The sequence below is a fragment of the Salmo salar genome, unplaced genomic scaffold (assembly GCF_965601325.2).
Source record: "Salmo salar unplaced genomic scaffold, fSalSal1 ptg000135l, whole genome shotgun sequence".
NCBI lineage: Eukaryota > Metazoa > Chordata > Actinopteri > Salmoniformes > Salmonidae > Salmo > Salmo salar.
Genome location: NW_027675320.1, coordinates 156,410 through 175,120, shown reverse-complemented (window position 1 = coordinate 175,120; position 18,711 = coordinate 156,410). Strand labels below are relative to the sequence as shown.

Sequence of the window (18,711 nt, the reverse complement as noted above, 5' to 3'; positions counted from 1 at the left end):
ATCATAAGTTCTTCCTTAAATACTTCTTGACAGACGTAGTTCCCTCTCCCTGAGGGCCTGTCATAGTAGAGGCTTGGGTGTGGTTTAGACTTACTCCAGCCTATCGTTGGCGTGCAGGCTGGTCCCAGCCTCTGGACGCATCTTTGTTGCCAAGCATAGTTGTCTTCTAGCTTATCTTCGTGTGTGTACCCGAGAGTCAGACACCCAAGGACAGTGCCTGTTCTTGTGCCACAGCCATTCTCCCCTCTATCAGTTCCTCACATACACCTGTCCTTGAGCGGCCCCACAACCAGGCATTGTGTGTGTGTGTCACGAGTCTACTCAGCCTACACTACTAGCCAGCAACCCTCCAGTTAGTCATGTCTATTATATGTCGCTCAATCTATGTTAATACAATATAAACCTCTTATGCTAGGCATTAGTATTCATAAGTTATGCACCACAACTCATTTTATTATATAGGTTTAAATAGTTGTATTATATTGGTTATGCAAACAAATAGTTGGTCAAACCCTAACAGTAATCTGAAGAACATGCGGTCAATCCCTGTTCATACATTTATACAACAGAAGTAGCATTGTTGCCAACTTTTATGGTGTCATTATCAAAAACTGAAGTTCATGGGTTCGATCCCTATCTGTACCTGGTTTAAGAATTGCTGCTATCATTTCATTGTAGTTTCAATGGAGTGGTGTATCTAAAAAGTACATTGTATTGATATTGCATTTTATCTGCAAATGAGATGGGATGGAAGCTCAGAGTGGGAGTGCATGCAAAATATGTATGAGGTCCTCTGTTCAATCCCAAGATTCTCCACTGAGTTTATTTGTGTGCCAAATTCACATTTACACAACTACTACTTTCCAGAATGTTGATATATAAATTACAGCGTAGAGTGTCATGGTGGCCAAGTGGTAAGGTGTCGGTCTCGTAAACCGAAGATCATGGGTTCAAATCCCGTCTGTGCCTTTATGAAAGACATCTTATATCATTGACCTGTGCTTTTATTGGAGGACTTTGCAGAAAAAGCAAGTTGTATCAATATTGCAACACAGCTATTATAGTAAGGGCATGTATCTCTATGGTAGAGCCAGTAGTTTACATGTTAATCCCCAACTTCTCTGTTGAGTGTATTTACTTGTTAAATTAGTTTTTGCACAACTCCCACTTTCCAGAATGTTGACATTCTAAGAAGGAAATAGATATGCTAAATCATCTGTTTCTGTAAACTGAAGCACATGGGTTCAATCCTTGTTCGACGTTTATGGAAGATAGCTGATATTATGGAAATGTACATTCATTAGAACAGTGTAAAGAAAAGGTAAATTGTATTGATATGACCACTGCGACCGGAATGCTCTAGTCGGCTGGCCCTCGCTACCTATTCGTCACCAGACCCACAGGCTCCAGGTCATCTATAAGTCTATGCTAGGTAAAGCTCCGCCTTATCTCAGCTCACTGGTCACGATAACAACACCCACCCATAGCACTCGCTCCAGCAGGAATATCTCACTGGTCATCCCCAAAGCCAACACCTATTTTGGCCGCCTTTCCTTCCAGTTCTCTGCTGCCAATGACTGGAACGAATTGCAAAAATCGCTGAAGCTGGACACTTATATTTCCCTCACTAACTTTACACATCAGCTATCTGAGCAGCTAACCGATCGCTGCAGCTGTACATAGCACATCTGTAAATAGCCCACCCAATTTACCTACCTCATCCCTATATTGTTTTTATTTACTTTCTGCTCTTTTGCACACCAGTATTTCTACTTGCACATCATCATCTGCTCATCTATCAATCCAACGTTAATTTGCTAAATTGTAATTACTTCGCTACTATGGCCTATTTATTGCCTTACCTCCTCATTCCATTTGCACACATTGTATATAGACTTTCTTTTTTTCTATTGTGTTATTGACTGTACGCTTGTTTATTCCATTTGTAACTCTGTGTTGTTGTTTGTGTCGCACTGCTCTGCTTTATCTTGGCCAGGTCGCAGTTCTAAATGAGAACTTGTTCTCCACTAGCTGACCCGGTTAAATAAAGGTGAAATAAAATAAAATAAGAAACATTTTTTTCTTTTAAAGGAAGGGGATGTAGCTCAGTGGTAGAGCGCATGCTTTGCATGTATGAGGTCCTGGGTTCAATCCCCAGCTTCTCCATTGAAAATTTTTGCACTGACCCAACTCCTACTTTCCAGAATGTTGAAATTCTAAGCAGGAAACAGAGATGTGCTAAATAATTTGGTCTTGTAATCTGAACAACGTGCGTTCAATCCCTGTTCATACATTTATAGAACAGAAGTGGCATGGTTGCCATCTTTTATGGCGTCATTTTCAAAAACTGAAGTTCATGGGTTCGATCCCTGTCTGTACGTGGTTTAAGAATTGCTGCTATCATTTCATTGTAGTTTCAATGGAGTGGTGTATCTAAAAAGTACATTGCATTGATATTGCATTTTATTTGCAAATTAAATGGGATGGAAGCTCAGAGGGGGAGTGCATGCAAAATGTGTATGAGGTCCTCGGTTCAATCCCAAGATTCTCCACTGAGTTTATTTGTGTGCCAAATTCACATTTACACAACTACTACTTTCCAGAATGTGTATATATAATTCACAGCTTAGAGTGGCATGGTGGCCAAGTGGTAAGGCGTCGGTCTCGTAAACCGAAGATCATGGGTTCAAATCCCGTCCGTGCCTTTATGAAAGACATCTGATATCATGGACCTGTGCTTCTATTGGAGGACTTTGCAGAAAAAGCAAGTTGTATCAATATTGCAAAACAACTACTTTAGTAAGGGCATGTATCTCTATGGTAGAGCCAGTACTTTACATGTATGCGCTCCAACGTTAATCCCCAACTTCTTTGTTCAGTGTATTTACTTGTTAAATTAGTTTTTGCACAACTCCCACTTTCCAGAATGTTGACATTCTAAGAAGGAAATAGATATGCTAAATCATCTGTTTCTGTAAACTGAAGCACATGGGTTCAATCCTTGTTCGACGTTTATGGAAGATAGCTGATATTATGGAAATGTACATTCATTAGAACAGTGTAAAGAAAAGGTAAATTGTATTGATATGACCACTGCGACCGGAATGCTCTAGTCGGCTGGCCCTCGCTACCTATTCGTCACCAGACCCACAGGCTCCAGGTCATCTATAAGTCTATGCTAGGTAAAGCTCCGCCTTATCTCAGCTCACTGGTCACGATAACAACACCCACCCATAGCACTCGCTCCAGCAGGAATATCTCACTGGTCATCCCCAAAGCCAACACCTATTTTGGCCGCCTTTCCTTCCAGTTCTCTGCTGCCAATGACTGGAACGAATTGCAAAAATCGCTGAAGCTGGACACTTATATTTCCCTCACTAACTTTACACATCAGCTATCTGAGCAGCTAACCGATCGCTGCAGCTGTACATAGCACATCTGTAAATAGCCCACCCAATTTACCTACCTCATCCCTATATTGTTTTTATTTACTTTCTGCTCTTTTGCACACCAGTATTTCTACTTGCACATCATCATCTGCTCATCTATCAATCCAACGTTAATTTGCTAAATTGTAATTACTTCGCTACTATGGCCTATTTATTGCCTTACCTCCTCATGCCATTTGCACACATTGTATATAGACTTTCTTTTTTTCTATTGTGTTATTGACTGTACGCTTGTTTATTCCATTTGTAACTCTGTGTTGTTGTTTGTGTCGCACTGCTCTGCTTTATCTTGGCCAGGTCGCAGTTCTAAATGAGAACTTGTTCTCCACTAGCTTACCCGGTTAAATAAAGGTGAAATAAAATAAAATAAGAAACATTTTTTTATTTTACAGGAAGGGGATGTAGCTCAGTGGTAGAGCGCATGCTTTGCATGTATGAGGTCCTGGGTTCAATCCCCAGCTTCTCCATTGAAAATGTTTGCACTGACCCAACTCCTACTTTCCAGAATGTTGAAATTCTAAGCAGGAAACAGAGATGTGCTAAATAATTTGGTCTTGTAATCTGAACAACGTGCGTTCAATCCCTGTTCATACATTTATAGAACAGAAGTGGCATGGTTGCCATCTTTTATGGCGTCATTTTCAAAAACTGAAGTTCATGGGTTCGATCCCTGTCTGTACGTGGTTTAAGAATTGCTGCTATCATTTCATTGTAGTTTCAATGGAGTGGTGTATCTAAAAAGTACATTGCATTGATATTGCATTTTATTTGCAAATTGAATGGGATGGAAGCTCAGAGGGGGAGTGCATGCAAAATGTGTATGAGGTCCTCGGTTCAATCCCAAGATTCTCCACTGAGTTTATTTCGTGTGCCAAATTCACATTTACACAACTACTACTTTCCAGAATGTGTATATATAATTCACAGCGTAGAGTGGCATGGTGGCCAAGTGGTAAGGCGTCGGTCTCGTAAACCGAAGGTCATGGGTTCAAATCCCGTCCGTGCCTTTATGAAAGACATCTGATATCATGGACCTGTGCTTCTATTGGAGGACTTTGCAGAAAAAGCAAGTTGTATCAATATTGCAAAACAACTACTTTAGTAAGGGCATGTATCTCTATGGTAGAGCCAGTACTTTACATGTATGCGCTCCAACGTTAATCCCCAACTTCTTTGTTCAGTGTATTTACTTGTTAAATTAGTTTTTGCACAACTCCCACTTTCCAGAATGTTGACATTCTAAGAAGGAAATAGATATGCTAAATCATCTGTTTCTGTAAACTGAAGCACATGGGTTCAAGCCTTGTTCGACGTTTATGGAAGATAGCTGATATTATGGAAATGTACATTCATTAGAACAGTGTAAAGAAAAGGTAAATTGTATTGATATGACCACTGCGACCGGAATGCTCTAGTCGGCTGGCCCTCGCTACCTATTCGTCACCAGACCCACAGGCTCCAGGTCATCTATAAGTCTATGCTAGGTAAAGCTCCGCCTTATCTCAGCTCACTGGTCACGATAACAACACCCACCCATAGCACTCGCTCCAGCAGGAATATCTCACTGGTCATCCCCAAAGCCAACACCTATTTTGGCCGCCTTTCCTTCCAGTTCTCTGCTGCCAATGACTGGAACGAATTGCAAAAATCGCTGAAGCTGGACACTTATATTTCCCTCACTAACTTTACACATCAGCTATCTGAGCAGCTAACCGATCGCTGCAGCTGTACATAGCACATCTGTAAATAGCCCACCCAATTTACCTACCTCATCCCTATATTGTTTTTATTTACTTTCTGCTCTTTTGCACACCAGTATTTCTACTTGCACATCATCATCTGCTCATCTATCAATCCAACGTTAATTTGCTAAATTGTAATTACTTCGCTACTATGGCCTATTTATTGCCTTACCTCCTCATTCCATTTGCACACATTGTATATAGACTTTCTTTTTTTCTATTGTGTTATTGACTGTACGCTTGTTTATTCCATTTGTAACTCTGTGTTGTTGTTTGTGTCGCACTGCTCTGCTTTATCTTGGCCAGGTCGCAGTTCTAAATGAGAACTTGTTCTCCACTAGCTGACCCGGTTAAATAAAGATGAAATAAAATAAAATAAGAAACATTTTTTTATTTTACAGGAAGGGGATGTAGCTCAGTGGTAGAGCGCATGCTTTGCATGTATGAGGTCCTGGGTTCAATCCCCAGCTTCTCCATTGAAAATTTTTGCACTGACCCAACTCCTACTTTCCAGAATGTTGAAATTCTAAGCAGGAAACAGAGATGTGCTAAATAATTTGGTCTTGTAATCTGAACAACGTGCGTTCAATCCCTGTTCGTACATTTATAGAACAGAAGTGGCATGGTTGCCATCTTTTATGGCGTCATTTTCAAAAACTGAAGTTCATGGGTTCGATCCCTGTCTGTACGTGGTTTAAGAATTGCTGCTATCATTTCATTGTAGTTTCAATGGAGTGGTGTATCTAAAAAGTACATTGCATTGATATTGCATTTTATTTGCAAATTAAATGGGATGGAAGCTCAGAGGGGGAGTGCATGCAAAATGTGTATGAGGTCCTCGGTTCAATCCCAAGATTCTCCACTGAGTTTATTTGTGTGCCAAATTCACATTTACACAACTACTACTTTCCAGAATGTGTATATATAATTCACAGCTTAGAGTGGCATGGTGGCCAAGTGGTAAGGCGTCGGTCTCGTAAACCGAAGATCATGGGTTCAAATCCCGTCCGTGCCTTTATGAAAGACATCTGATATCATGGACCTGTGCTTCTATTGGAGGACTTTGCAGAAAAAGCAAGTTGTATCAATATTGCAAAACAACTATTTTAGTAAGGGCATGTATCTCTATGGTAGAGCCAGTACTTTACATGTATGCGGTCCAACGTTAATCCCCAACTTCTTTGTTCAGTGTATTTACTTGTTAAATTAGTTTTTGCACAACTCCCACTTTCCAGAATGTTGACATTCTAAGAAGGAAATAGATATGCTAAATCATCTGTTTCTGTAAACTGAAGCACATGGGTTCAATCCTTGTTCGACGTTTATGGAAGATAGCTGATATTATGGAAATGTACATTCATTAGAACAGTGTAAAGAAAAGGTAAATTGTATTGATATGACCACTGCGACCGGAATGCTCTAGTCGGCTGGCCCTCGCTACCTATTCGTCACCAGACCCACAGGCTCCAGGTCATCTATAAGTCTATGCTAGGTAAAGCTCCGCCTTATCTCAGCTCACTGGTCACGATAACAACACCCACCCATAGCACTCGCTCCAGCAGGAATATCTCACTGGTCATCCCCAAAGCCAACACCTATTTTGGCCGCCTTTCCTTCCAGTTCTCTGCTGCCAATGACTGGAACGAATTGCAAAAATCGCTGAAGCTGGACACTTATATTTCCCTCACTAACTTTACACATCAGCTATCTGAGCAGCTAACCGATCGCTGCAGCTGTACATAGCACATCTGTAAATAGCCCACCCAATTTACCTACCTCATCCCTATATTGTTTTTATTTACTTTCTGCTCTTTTGCACACCAGTATTTCTACTTGCACATCATCATCTGCTCATCTATCAATCCAACGTTAATTTGCTAAATTGTAATTACTTCGCTACTATGGCCTATTTATTGCCTTACCTCCTCATTCCATTTGCACACATTGTATATAGACTTTCTTTTTTTCTATTGTGTTATTGACTGTACGCTTGTTTATTCCATTTGTAACTCTGTGTTGTTGTTTGTGTCGCACTGCTCTGCTTTATCTTGGCCAGGTCGCAGTTCTAAATGAGAACTTGTTCTCCACTAGCTGACCCGGTTAAATAAAGATGAAATAAAATAAAATAAGAAACATTTTTTTATTTTACAGGAAGGGGATGTAGCTCAGTGGTAGAGCGCATGCTTTGCATGTATGAGGTCCTGGGTTCAATCCCCAGCTTCTCCATTGAAAATTTTTGCACTGACCCAACTCCTCCTTTCCAGAATGTTGAAATTCTAAGCAGGAAACAGAGATGTGCTAAATAATTTGGTCTTGTAATCTGAACAACGTGCGTTCAATCCCTGTTCATACATTTATAGAACAGAAGTGGCATGGTTGCCATCTTTTATGGCGTCATTTTCAAAAACTGAAGTTCATGGGTTCGATCCCTGTCTGTACGTGGTTTAAGAATTGCTGCTATCATTTCATTGTAGTTTCAATGGAGTGGTGTATCTAAAAAGTACATTGCATTGATATTGCATTTTATTTGCAAATTAAATGGGATGGAAGCTCAGAGGGGGAGTGCATGCAAAATGTGTATGAGGTCCTCGGTTCAATCCCAAGATTCTCCACTGAGTTTATTTGTGTGCCAAATTCACATTTACACAACTACTACTTTCCAGAATGTGTATATATAATTCACAGCGTAGAGTGGCATGGTGGCCAAGTGGTAAGGCGTCGGTCTCGTAAACCGAAGATCATGGGTTCAAATCCCGTCCGTGCCTTTATGAAAGACATCTGATATCATGGACCTGTGCTTCTATTGGAGGACTTTGCAGAAAACGCAAGTTGTATCAATATTGCAAAACAGCTATTTTAGTAAGGGCATGTATCTCTATGGTAGAGCCAGTACTTTACATGTATGCGGTCCAACGTTAATCCCCAACTTCTTTGTTCAGTGTATTTACTTGTTAAATTAGTTTTTGCACAACTCCCACTTTCCAGAATGTTGACATTCTAAGAAGGAAATAGATATGCTAAATCATCTGTTTCTGTAAACTGAAGCACATGGGTTCAATCCTTGTTCGACGTTTATGGAAGATAGCTGATATTATGGAAATGTACATTCATTAGAACAGTGTAAAGAAAAGGTAAATTGTATTGATATGACCACTGCGACCGGAATGCTCTAGTCGGCTGGCCCTCGCTACCTATTCGTCACCAGACCCACAGGCTCCAGGTCATCTATAAGTCTATGCTAGGTAAAGCTCCGCCTTATCTCAGCTCACTGGTCACGATAACAACACCCACCCATAGCACTCGCTCCAGCAGGAATATCTCACTGGTCATCCCCAAAGCCAACACCTATTTTGGCCGCCTTTCCTTCCAGTTCTCTGCTGCCAATGACTGGAACGAATTGCAAAAATCGCTGAAGCTGGACACTTATATTTCCCTCACTAACTTTACACATCAGCTATCTGAGCAGCTAACCGATCGCTGCAGCTGTACATAGCACATCTGTAAATAGCCCACCCAATTTACCTACCTCATCCCTATATTGTTTTTATTTACTTTCTGCTCTTTTGCACACCAGTATTTCTACTTGCACATCATCATCTGCTCATCTATCAATCCAACGTTAATTTGCTAAATTGTAATTACTTCGCTACTATGGCCTATTTATTGCCTTACCTCCTCATTCCATTTGCACACATTGTATATAGACTTTCTTTTTTTCTATTGTGTTATTGACTGTACGCTTGTTTATTCCATTTGTAACTCTGTGTTGTTGTTTGTGTCGCACTGCTCTGCTTTATCTTGGCCAGGTCGCAGTTCTAAATGAGAACTTGTTCTCCACTAGCTGACCCGGTTAAATAAAGGTGAAATAAAATAAAATAAGAAACATTTTTTTATTTTAAAGGAAGGGGATGTAGCTCAGTGGTAGAGCGCATGCTTTGCATGTATGAGGTCCTGGGTTCAATCCCCAGCTTCTCCATTGAAAATTTTTGCACTGACCCAACTCCTACTTTCCAGAATGTTGAAATTCTAAGCAGGAAACAGAGATGTGCTAAATAATTTGGTCTTGTAATCTGAACAACGTGCGTTCAATCCCTGTTCATACATTTATAGAACAGAAGTGGCATGGTTGCCATCTTTTATGGCGTCATTTTCAAAAACTGAAGTTCATGGGTTCGATCCCTGTCTGTACGTGGTTTAAGAATTGCTGCTATCATTTCATTGTAGTTTCAATGGAGTGGTGTATCTAAAAAGTACATTGCATTGATATTGCATTTTATTTGCAAATTAAATGGGATGGAAGCTCAGAGGGGGAGTGCATGCAAAATGTGTATGAGGTCCTCGGTTCAATCCCAAGATTCTCCACTGAGTTTATTTGTGTGCCAAATTCACATTTACACAACTACTACTTTCCAGAATGTGTATATATAATTCACAGCTTAGAGTGGCATGGTGGCCAAGTGGTAAGGCGTCGGTCTCGTAAACCGAAGATCATGGGTTCAAATCCCGTCCGTGCCTTTATGAAAGACATCTGATATCATGGACCTGTGCTTCTATTGGAGGACTTTGCAGAAAAAGCAAGTTGTATCAATATTGCAAAACAACTATTTTAGTAAGGGCATGTATCTCTATGGTAGAGCCAGTACTTTACATGTATGCGGTCCAACGTTAATCCCCAACTTCTTTGTTCAGTGTATTTACTTGTTAAATTAGTTTTTGCACAACTCCCACTTTCCAGAATGTTGACATTCTAAGAAGGAAATAGATATGCTAAATCATCTGTTTCTGTAAACTGAAGCACATGGGTTCAATCCTTGTTCGACGTTTATGGAAGATAGCTGATATTATGGAAATGTACATTCATTAGAACAGTGTAAAGAAAAGGTAAATTGTATTGATATGACCACTGCGACCGGAATGCTCTAGTCGGCTGGCCCTCGCTACCTATTCGTCACCAGACCCACAGGCTCCAGGTCATCTATAAGTCTATGCTAGGTAAAGCTCCGCCTTATCTCAGCTCACTGGTCACGATAACAACACCCACCCATAGCACTCGCTCCAGCAGGAATATCTCACTGGTCATCCCCAAAGCCAACACCTATTTTGGCCGCCTTTCCTTCCAGTTCTCTGCTGCCAATGACTGGAACGAATTGCAAAAATCGCTGAAGCTGGACACTTATATTTCCCTCACTAACTTTACACATCAGCTATCTGAGCTGCTAACCGATCGCTGCAGCTGTACATAGCACATCTGTAAATAGCCCACCCAATTTACCTACCTCATCCCTATATTGTTTTTATTTACTTTCTGCTCTTTTGCACACCAGTATTTCTACTTGCACATCATCATCTGCTCATCTATCAATCCAACGTTAATTTGCTAAATTGTAATTACTTCGCTACTATGGCCTATTTATTGCCTTACCTCCTCATTCCATTTGCACACATTGTATATAGACTTTCTTTTTTTCTATTGTGTTATTGACTGTACGCTTGTTTATTCCATTTGTAACTCTGTGTTGTTGTTTGTGTCGCACTGCTCTGCTTTATCTTGGCCAGGTCGCAGTTCTAAATGAGAACTTGTTCTCCACTAGCTGACCCGGTTAAATAAAGATGAAATAAAATAAAATAAGAAACATTTTTTTATTTTACAGGAAGGGGATGTAGCTCAGTGGTAGAGCGCATGCTTTGCATGTATGAGGTCCTGGGTTCAATCCCCAGCTTCTCCATTGAAAATTTTTGCACTGACCCAACTCCTACTTTCCAGAATGTTGAAATTCTAAGCAGGAAACAGAGATGTGCTAAATAATTTGGTCTTGTAATCTGAACAACGTGCGTTCAATCCCTGTTCGTACATTTATAGAACAGAAGTGGCATGGTTGCCATCTTTTATGGCGTCATTTTCAAAAACTGAAGTTCATGGGTTCGATCCCTGTCTGTACGTGGTTTAAGAATTGCTGCTATCATTTCATTGTAGTTTCAATGGAGTGGTGTATCTAAAAAGTACATTGCATTGATATTGCATTTTATTTGCAAATTAAATGGGATGGAAGCTCAGAGGGGGAGTGCATGCAAAATGTGTATGAGGTCCTCGGTTCAATCCCAAGATTCTCCACTGAGTTTATTTGTGTGCCAAATTCACATTTACACAACTACTACTTTCCAGAATGTGTATATATAATTAACAGTGTAGAGTGGCATGGTGGCCAAGTGGTAAGGCGTCGGTCTCGTAAACCGAAGATCATGGGTTCAAATCCCGTCCGTGCCTTTATGAAAGACATCTGATATCATGGACCTGTGCTTCTATTGGAGGACTTTGCAGAAAAAGCAAGTTGTATCAATATTGCAAAACAGCTATTTTAGTAAGGGCATGTATCTCTATGGTAGAGCCAGTACTTTACATGTATGCGCTCCAACGTTAATCCCCAACTTCTTTGTTCAGTGTATTTACTTGTTAAATTAGTTTTTGCACAACTCCCACTTTCCAGAATGTTGACATTCTAAGAAGGAAATAGATATGCTAAATCATCTGTTTCTGTAAACTGAAGCACATGGGTTCAATCCTTGTTCGACGTTTATGGAAGATAGCTGATATTATGGAAATGTACATTCATTAGAACAGTGTAAAGAAAAGGTAAATTGTATTGATATGACCACTGCGACCGGAATGCTCTAGTCGGCTGGCCCTCGCTACCTATTCGTCACCAGACCCACAGGCTCCAGGTCATCTATAAGTCTATGCTAGGTAAAGCTCCGCCTTATCTCAGCTCACTGGTCACGATAACAACACCCACCCATAGCACTCGCTCCAGCAGGAATATCTCACTGGTCATCCCCAAAGCCAACACCTATTTTGGCCGCCTTTCCTTCCAGTTCTCTGCTGCCAATGACTGGAACGAATTGCAAAAATCGCTGAAGCTGGACACTTATATTTCCCTCACTAACTTTACACATCAGCTATCTGAGCTGCTAACCGATCGCTGCAGCTGTACATAGCACATCTGTAAATAGCCCACCCAATTTACCTACCTCATCCCTATATTGTTTTTATTTACTTTCTGCTCTTTTGCACACCAGTATTTCTACTTGCACATCATCATCTGCTCATCTATCAATCCAACGTTAATTTGCTAAATTGTAATTACTTCGCTACTATGGCCTATTTATTGCCTTACCTCCTCATTCCATTTGCACACATTGTATATAGACTTTCTTTTTTTCTATTGTGTTATTGACTGTACGCTTGTTTATTCCATTTGTAACTCTGTGTTGTTGTTTGTGTCGCACTGCTCTGCTTTATCTTGGCCAGGTCGCAGTTCTAAATGAGAACTTGTTCTCCACTAGCTGACCCGGTTAAATAAAGGTGAAATAAAATAAAATAAGAAACATTTTTTTATTTTAAAGGAAGGGGATGTAGCTCAGTGGTAGAGCGCATGCTTTGCATGTATGAGGTCCTGGGTTCAATCCCCAGCTTCTCCATTGAAAATTTTGCACTGACCCAACTCCTACTTTCCAGAATGTTGAAATTCTAAGCAGGAAACAGAGATGTGCTAAATAATTTGGTCTTGTAATCTGAACAACGTGCGTTCAATCCCTGTTCATACATTTATAGAACAGAAGTGGCATGGTTGCCATCTTTTATGGCGTCATTTTCAAAAACTGAAGTTCATGGGTTCGATCCCTGTCTGTACGTGGTTTAAGAATTGCTGCTATCATTTCATTGTAGTTTCAATGGAGTGGTGTATCTAAAAAGTACATTGCATTGATATTGCATTTTATTTGCAAATTAAATGGGATGGAAGCTCAGAGGGGGAGTGCATGCAAAATGTGTATGAGGTCTTCGGTTCAATCCCAAGATTCTCCACTGAGTTTATTTGTGTGCCAAATTCACATTTACACAACTACTACTTTCCAGAATGTGTATATATAATTCACAGCTTAGAGTGGCATGGTGGCCAAGTGGTAAGGCGTCGGTCTCGTAAACCGAAGATCATGGGTTCAAATCCCGTCCGTGCCTTTATGAAAGACATCTGATATCATGGACCTGTGCTTCTATTGGAGGACTTTGCAGAAAACGCAAGTTGTATCAATATTGCAAAACAACTATTTTAGTAAGGGCATGTATCTCTATGGTAGAGCCAGTACTTTACATGTATGCGGTCCAACGTTAATCCCCAACTTCTTTGTTCAGTGTATTTACTTGTTAAATTAGTTTTTGCACAACTCCCACTTTCCAGAATGTTGACATTCTAAGAAGGAAATAGATATGCTAAATCATCTGTTTCTGTAAACTGAAGCACATGGGTTCAATCCTTGTTCGACGTTTATGGAAGATAGCTGATATTTAGGAAATGTACATTCATTAGAACAGTGTAAAGAAAAGGTAAATTGTATTGATATGACCACTGCGACCGGAATGCTCTAGTCGGCTGGCCCTCGCTACCTATTCGTCACCAGACCCACAGGCTCCAGGTCATCTATAAGTCTATGCTAGGTAAAGCTCCGCCTTATCTCAGCTCACTGGTCACGATAACAACACCCACCCATAGCACTCGCTCCAGCAGGAATATCTCACTGGTCATCCCCAAAGCCAACACCTATTTTGGCCGCCTTTCCTTCCAGTTCTCTGCTGCCAATGACTGGAACGAATTGCAAAAATCGCTGAAGCTGGACACTTATATTTCCCTCACTAACTTTACACATCAGCTATCTGAGCAGCTAACCGATCGCTGCAGCTGTATATAGCACATCTGTAAATAGCCCACCCAATTTACCTACCTCATCCCTATATTGTTTTTATTTACTTTCTGCTCTTTTGCACACCAGTATTTCTACTTGCACATCATCATCTGCTCATCTATCAATCCAACGTTAATTTGCTAAATTGTAATTACTTCGCTACTATGGCCTATTTATTGCCTTACCTCCTCATTCCATTTGCACACATTGTATATAGACTTTCTTTTTTTCTATTGTGTTATTGACTGTACGCTTGTTTATTCCATTTGTAACTCTGTGTTGTTGTTTGTGTCGCACTGCTCTGCTTTATCTTGGCCAGGTCGCAGTTCTAAATGAGAACTTGTTCTCCACTAGCTGACCCGGTTAAATAAAGATGAAATAAAATAAAATAAGAAACATTTTTTTATTTTACAGGATGGGGATGTAGCTCAGTGGTAGAGCGCATGCTTTGCATGTATGAGGTCCTGGGTTCAATCCCCAGCTTCTCCATTGAAAATTTTTGCACTGACCCAACTCCTACTTTCCAGAATGTTGAAATTCTAAGCAGGAAACAGAGATGTGCTAAATAATTTGGTCTTGTAATCTGAACAACGTGCGTTCAATCCCTGTTCATACATTTATAGAACAGAAGTGGCATGGTTGCCATCTTTTATGGCGTCATTTTCAAAAACTGAAGTTCATGGGTTCGATCCCTGTCTGTACGTGGTTTAAGAATTGCTGCTATCATTTCATTGTAGTTTCAATGGAGTGCTGTATCTAAAAAGTACATTGCATTGATATTGCATTTTATTTGCAAATTAAATGGGATGGAAGCTCAGAGGGGGAGTGCATGCAAAATGTGTATGAGGTCTTCGGTTCAATCCCAAGATTCTCCACTGAGTTTATTTGTGGGCCAAATTCACATTTACACAACTACTACTTTCCAGAATGTGTATATATAATTCACAGCTTAGAGTGGCATGGTGGCCAAGTGGTAAGGCGTCGGTCTCGTAAACCGAAGATCATGGGTTCAAATCCCGTCCGTGCCTTTATGAAAGACATCTGATATCATGGACCTGTGCTTCTATTGGAGGACTTTGCAGAAAACGCAAGTTGTATCAATATTGCAAAACAACTATTTTAGTAAGGGCATGTATCTCTATGGTAGAGCCAGTACTTTACATGTATGCGGTCCAACGTTAATCCCCAACTTCTTTGTTCAGTGTATTTACTTGTTAAATTAGTTTTTGCACAACTCCCACTTTCCAGAATGTTGACATTCTAAGAAGGAAATAGATATGCTAAATCATCTGTTTCTGTAAACTGAAGCACATGGGTTCAATCCTTGTTCGACGTTTATGGAAGATAGCTGATATTTAGGAAATGTACATTCATTAGAACAGTGTAAAGAAAAGGTAAATTGTATTGATATGACCACTGCGACCGGAATGCTCTAGTCGGCTGGCCCTCGCTACCTATTCGTCACCAGACCCACAGGCTCCAGGTCATCTATAAGTCTATGCTAGGTAAAGCTCCGCCTTATCTCAGCTCACTGGTCACGATAACAACACCCACCCATAGCACTCGCTCCAGCAGGAATATCTCACTGGTCATCCCCAAAGCCAACACCTATTTTGGCCGCCTTTCCTTCCAGTTCTCTGCTGCCAATGACTGGAACGAATTGCAAAAATCGCTGAAGCTGGACACTTATATTTCCCTCACTAACTTTACACATCAGCTATCTGAGCAGCTAACCGATCGCTGCAGCTGTATATAGCACATCTGTAAATAGCCCACCCAATTTACCTACCTCATCCCTATATTGTTTTTATTTACTTTCTGCTCTTTTGCACACCAGTATTTCTACTTGCACATCATCATCTGCTCATCTATCAATCCAACGTTAATTTGCTAAATTGTAATTACTTCGCTACTATGGCCTATTTATTGCCTTACCTCCTCATTCCATTTGCACACATTGTATATAGACTTTCTTTTTTTCTATTGTGTTATTGACTGTACGCTTGTTTATTCCATTTGTAACTCTGTGTTGTTGTTTGTGTCGCACTGCTCTGCTTTATCTTGGCCAGGTCGCAGTTCTAAATGAGAACTTGTTCTCCACTAGCTGACCCGGTTAAATAAAGATGAAATAAAATAAAATAAGAAACATTTTTTTATTTTAAAGGAAGGGGATGTAGCTCAGTGGTAGAGCGCATGCTTTGCATGTATGAGGTCCTGGGTTCAATCCCCAGCTTCTCCATTGAAAATTTTTGCACTGACCCAACTCCTACTTTCCAGAATGTTGAAATTCTAAGCAGGAAACAGAGATGTGCTAAATAATTTGGTCTTGTAATCTGAACAACGTGCGTTCAATCCCTGTTCATACATTTATAGAACAGAAGTGGCATGGTTGCCATCTTTTATGGCGTCATTTTCAAAAACTGAAGTTCATGGGTTCGATCCCTGTCTGTACGTGGTTTAAGAATTGCTGCTATCATTTCATTGTAGTTTCAATGGAGTGGTGTATCTAAAAAGTACATTGCATTGATATTGCATTTTATTTGCAAATTAAATGGGATGGAAGCTCAGAGGGGGAGTGCATGCAAAATGTGTATGAGGTCTTCGGTTCAATCCCAAGATTCTCCACTGAGTTTATTTGTGTGCCAAATTCACATTTACACAACTACTACTTTCCAGAATGTGTATATATAATTCACAGCTTAGAGTGGCATGGTGGCCAAGTGGTAAGGCGTCGGTCTCGTAAACCGAAGATCATGGGTTCAAATCCCGTCCGTGCCTTTATGAAAGACATCTGATATCATGGACCTGTGCTTCTATTGGAGGACTTTGCAGAAAACGCAAGTTGTATCAATATTGCAAAACAACTATTTTAGGAAGGGCATGTATCTCTATGGTAGAGCCAGTACTTTACATGTATGCGCTCCAACGTTAATCCCCAACTTCTTTGTTCAGTGTATTTACTTGTTAAATTAGTTTTTGCACAACTCCCACTTTCCAGAATGTTGACATTCTAAGAAGGAAATAGATATGCTAAATCATCTGTTTCTGTAAACTGAAGCACATGGGTTCAATCCTTGTTCGACGTTTATGGAAGATAGCTGATATTATGGAAATGTACATACATTAGAACAGTGTAAAGAAAAGGTAAATTGTATTGATATGACCACTGCGACCGGAATGCTCTAGTCGGCTGGCCCTCGCTACCTATTCGTCACCAGACCCACAGGCTCCAGGTCATCTATAAGTCTATGCTAGGTAAAGCTCCGCCTTATCTCAGCTCACTGGTCACGATAACAACACCCACCCATAGCACTCGCTCCAGCAGGAATATCTCACTGGTCATCCCCAAAGCCAACACCTATTTTGGCCGCCTTTCCTTCCAGTTCTCTGCTGCCAATGACTGGAACGAATTGCAAAAATCGCTGAAGCTGGACACTTATATTTCCCTCACTAACTTTACACATCAGCTATCTGAGCAGCTAACTGATCGCTGCAGCTGTACATAGCACATCTGTAAATAGCCCACCCAATTTACCTACCTCATCCCTATATTGTTTTTATTTACTTTCTGCTCTTTTGCACACCAGTATTTCTACTTGCACATCATCATCTGCTCATCTATCAATCCATCGTTAATTTGCTAAATTGTAATTACTTCGCTACTATGGCCTATTTATTGCCTTACCTCCTCATTCCATTTGCACACATTGTATATAGACTTTCTTTTTTTCTATTGTGTTATTGACTGTACGCTTGTTTATTCCATTTGTAACTCTGTGTTGTTGTTTGTGTCGCACTGCTCTGCTTTATCTTGGCCAGGTCGCAGTTATAAATGAGAACTTGTTCTCCACTTGCTTACCCGGTTAAATAAAGGTGAAATAAAATAAAATAAGAAACTTTTTTTACTTTAAAGGAAGGGGATGTAGCTCAGTGGTAGAGCGCATGCTTTGCATGTATGAGGTCCTGGGTTCAATCCCCAGCTTCTCCATTGAAAATTTTTGCACTGACCCAACTCCTACTTTCCAGAATGTTGAAATTCTAAGCAGGAAACAGAGATGTGCTAAATGATTTGGTCTTGTAATCTGAACAACGTGCGTTCAATCCCTGTTCATACATTTATAGAACAGAAGTGGCATGGTTGCCATCTTTTATGGCGTCATTTTCAAAAACTGAAGTTCATGGGTTCGATCCCTGTCTGTACGTGGTTTAAGAATTGCTGCTATCATTTCATTGTAGTTTCAATGGAGTGGTGTATCTAAAAAGTACATTGCATTGATATTGCATTTTATTTGCAAATTAAATGGGATGGAAGCTCAGAGGGGGAGTGCATGCAAAATGTGTATGAGGTCCCCGGTTCAATCCCAAGATTCTCCACTGAGTTTATTTGTGTGCCAAATTCACATTTACACAACTACTACTTTCCAGAATGTGTATATATAATTCACAGCTTAGAGTGGCATGGTGGCCAAGTGGTAAGGCGTCGGTCTCGTAAACCAAAGATCATAGGTTCAAATCCCGTCCGTGCCTTCATGAAAGACATCTGATATCATGGACCTGTGCTTCTATTGGAGGACTTTGCAGAAAAAGCAAGTTGTATCAATATTGCAAAACACCTATTTTAGTAAGGGCATGTATCTCTATGGTAGAGCCAGTACTTTACATGTATGCGCTCCAACGTTAATCCCCAACTTCTTTGTTCAGTGTATTTACTTGTTAAATTAGTTTTTGCACAACTCCCACTTTCCAGAATGTTGACATTCTAAGAAGGAAATAGATATGCTAAA

General features: G+C 40.3%; 21 non-coding genes across 21 annotated transcripts; all 21 read left to right on the top strand.

Annotated features, from left to right (window-relative positions):
* The first annotated feature begins 897 nt into the window (after positions 1 to 897).
* Positions 898 to 969, top strand: trnat-cgu (transfer RNA threonine (anticodon CGU)). The gene has a single exon. It is a non-coding gene; the product is annotated as a tRNA-Thr (tRNA).
* Positions 970 to 2,094: 1,125 nt separating this feature from the next.
* On the top strand, positions 2,095 to 2,166 carry trnaa-ugc (transfer RNA alanine (anticodon UGC)). The gene has a single exon. It is a non-coding gene; the product is annotated as a tRNA-Ala (tRNA).
* Positions 2,167 to 2,633: 467 nt separating this feature from the next.
* trnat-cgu (transfer RNA threonine (anticodon CGU)) lies at positions 2,634 to 2,705 on the top strand. The gene has a single exon. It is a non-coding gene; the product is annotated as a tRNA-Thr (tRNA).
* Positions 2,706 to 3,844: 1,139 nt separating this feature from the next.
* On the top strand, positions 3,845 to 3,916 carry trnaa-ugc (transfer RNA alanine (anticodon UGC)). Its single transcript has one exon. It is a non-coding gene; the product is annotated as a tRNA-Ala (tRNA).
* Positions 3,917 to 4,384: 468 nt separating this feature from the next.
* trnat-cgu (transfer RNA threonine (anticodon CGU)) lies at positions 4,385 to 4,456 on the top strand. Its single transcript has one exon. It is a non-coding gene; the product is annotated as a tRNA-Thr (tRNA).
* Positions 4,457 to 5,595: 1,139 nt separating this feature from the next.
* Positions 5,596 to 5,667, top strand: trnaa-ugc (transfer RNA alanine (anticodon UGC)). Its single transcript has one exon. It is a non-coding gene; the product is annotated as a tRNA-Ala (tRNA).
* Positions 5,668 to 6,134: 467 nt separating this feature from the next.
* On the top strand, positions 6,135 to 6,206 carry trnat-cgu (transfer RNA threonine (anticodon CGU)). Its single transcript has one exon. It is a non-coding gene; the product is annotated as a tRNA-Thr (tRNA).
* A 1,139-nt stretch (positions 6,207 to 7,345) lies between these two features.
* On the top strand, positions 7,346 to 7,417 carry trnaa-ugc (transfer RNA alanine (anticodon UGC)). Its single transcript has one exon. It is a non-coding gene; the product is annotated as a tRNA-Ala (tRNA).
* A 467-nt stretch (positions 7,418 to 7,884) lies between these two features.
* Positions 7,885 to 7,956, top strand: trnat-cgu (transfer RNA threonine (anticodon CGU)). Its single transcript has one exon. It is a non-coding gene; the product is annotated as a tRNA-Thr (tRNA).
* A 1,139-nt stretch (positions 7,957 to 9,095) lies between these two features.
* trnaa-ugc (transfer RNA alanine (anticodon UGC)) lies at positions 9,096 to 9,167 on the top strand. Its single transcript has one exon. It is a non-coding gene; the product is annotated as a tRNA-Ala (tRNA).
* Positions 9,168 to 9,634: 467 nt separating this feature from the next.
* Positions 9,635 to 9,706, top strand: trnat-cgu (transfer RNA threonine (anticodon CGU)). Its single transcript has one exon. It is a non-coding gene; the product is annotated as a tRNA-Thr (tRNA).
* A 1,139-nt stretch (positions 9,707 to 10,845) lies between these two features.
* trnaa-ugc (transfer RNA alanine (anticodon UGC)) lies at positions 10,846 to 10,917 on the top strand. Its single transcript has one exon. It is a non-coding gene; the product is annotated as a tRNA-Ala (tRNA).
* Positions 10,918 to 11,384: 467 nt separating this feature from the next.
* Positions 11,385 to 11,456, top strand: trnat-ugu (transfer RNA threonine (anticodon UGU)). The gene has a single exon. It is a non-coding gene; the product is annotated as a tRNA-Thr (tRNA).
* Positions 11,457 to 12,595: 1,139 nt separating this feature from the next.
* On the top strand, positions 12,596 to 12,667 carry trnaa-ugc (transfer RNA alanine (anticodon UGC)). Its single transcript has one exon. It is a non-coding gene; the product is annotated as a tRNA-Ala (tRNA).
* Positions 12,668 to 13,133: 466 nt separating this feature from the next.
* trnat-cgu (transfer RNA threonine (anticodon CGU)) lies at positions 13,134 to 13,205 on the top strand. The gene has a single exon. It is a non-coding gene; the product is annotated as a tRNA-Thr (tRNA).
* Positions 13,206 to 14,344: 1,139 nt separating this feature from the next.
* On the top strand, positions 14,345 to 14,416 carry trnaa-ugc (transfer RNA alanine (anticodon UGC)). Its single transcript has one exon. It is a non-coding gene; the product is annotated as a tRNA-Ala (tRNA).
* A 467-nt stretch (positions 14,417 to 14,883) lies between these two features.
* On the top strand, positions 14,884 to 14,955 carry trnat-cgu (transfer RNA threonine (anticodon CGU)). The gene has a single exon. It is a non-coding gene; the product is annotated as a tRNA-Thr (tRNA).
* Positions 14,956 to 16,094: 1,139 nt separating this feature from the next.
* trnaa-ugc (transfer RNA alanine (anticodon UGC)) lies at positions 16,095 to 16,166 on the top strand. The gene has a single exon. It is a non-coding gene; the product is annotated as a tRNA-Ala (tRNA).
* A 467-nt stretch (positions 16,167 to 16,633) lies between these two features.
* trnat-cgu (transfer RNA threonine (anticodon CGU)) lies at positions 16,634 to 16,705 on the top strand. Its single transcript has one exon. It is a non-coding gene; the product is annotated as a tRNA-Thr (tRNA).
* Positions 16,706 to 17,843: 1,138 nt separating this feature from the next.
* Positions 17,844 to 17,915, top strand: trnaa-ugc (transfer RNA alanine (anticodon UGC)). Its single transcript has one exon. It is a non-coding gene; the product is annotated as a tRNA-Ala (tRNA).
* A 467-nt stretch (positions 17,916 to 18,382) lies between these two features.
* On the top strand, positions 18,383 to 18,454 carry trnat-cgu (transfer RNA threonine (anticodon CGU)). Its single transcript has one exon. It is a non-coding gene; the product is annotated as a tRNA-Thr (tRNA).
* The last annotated feature ends 257 nt before the right edge of the window (positions 18,455 to 18,711 follow it).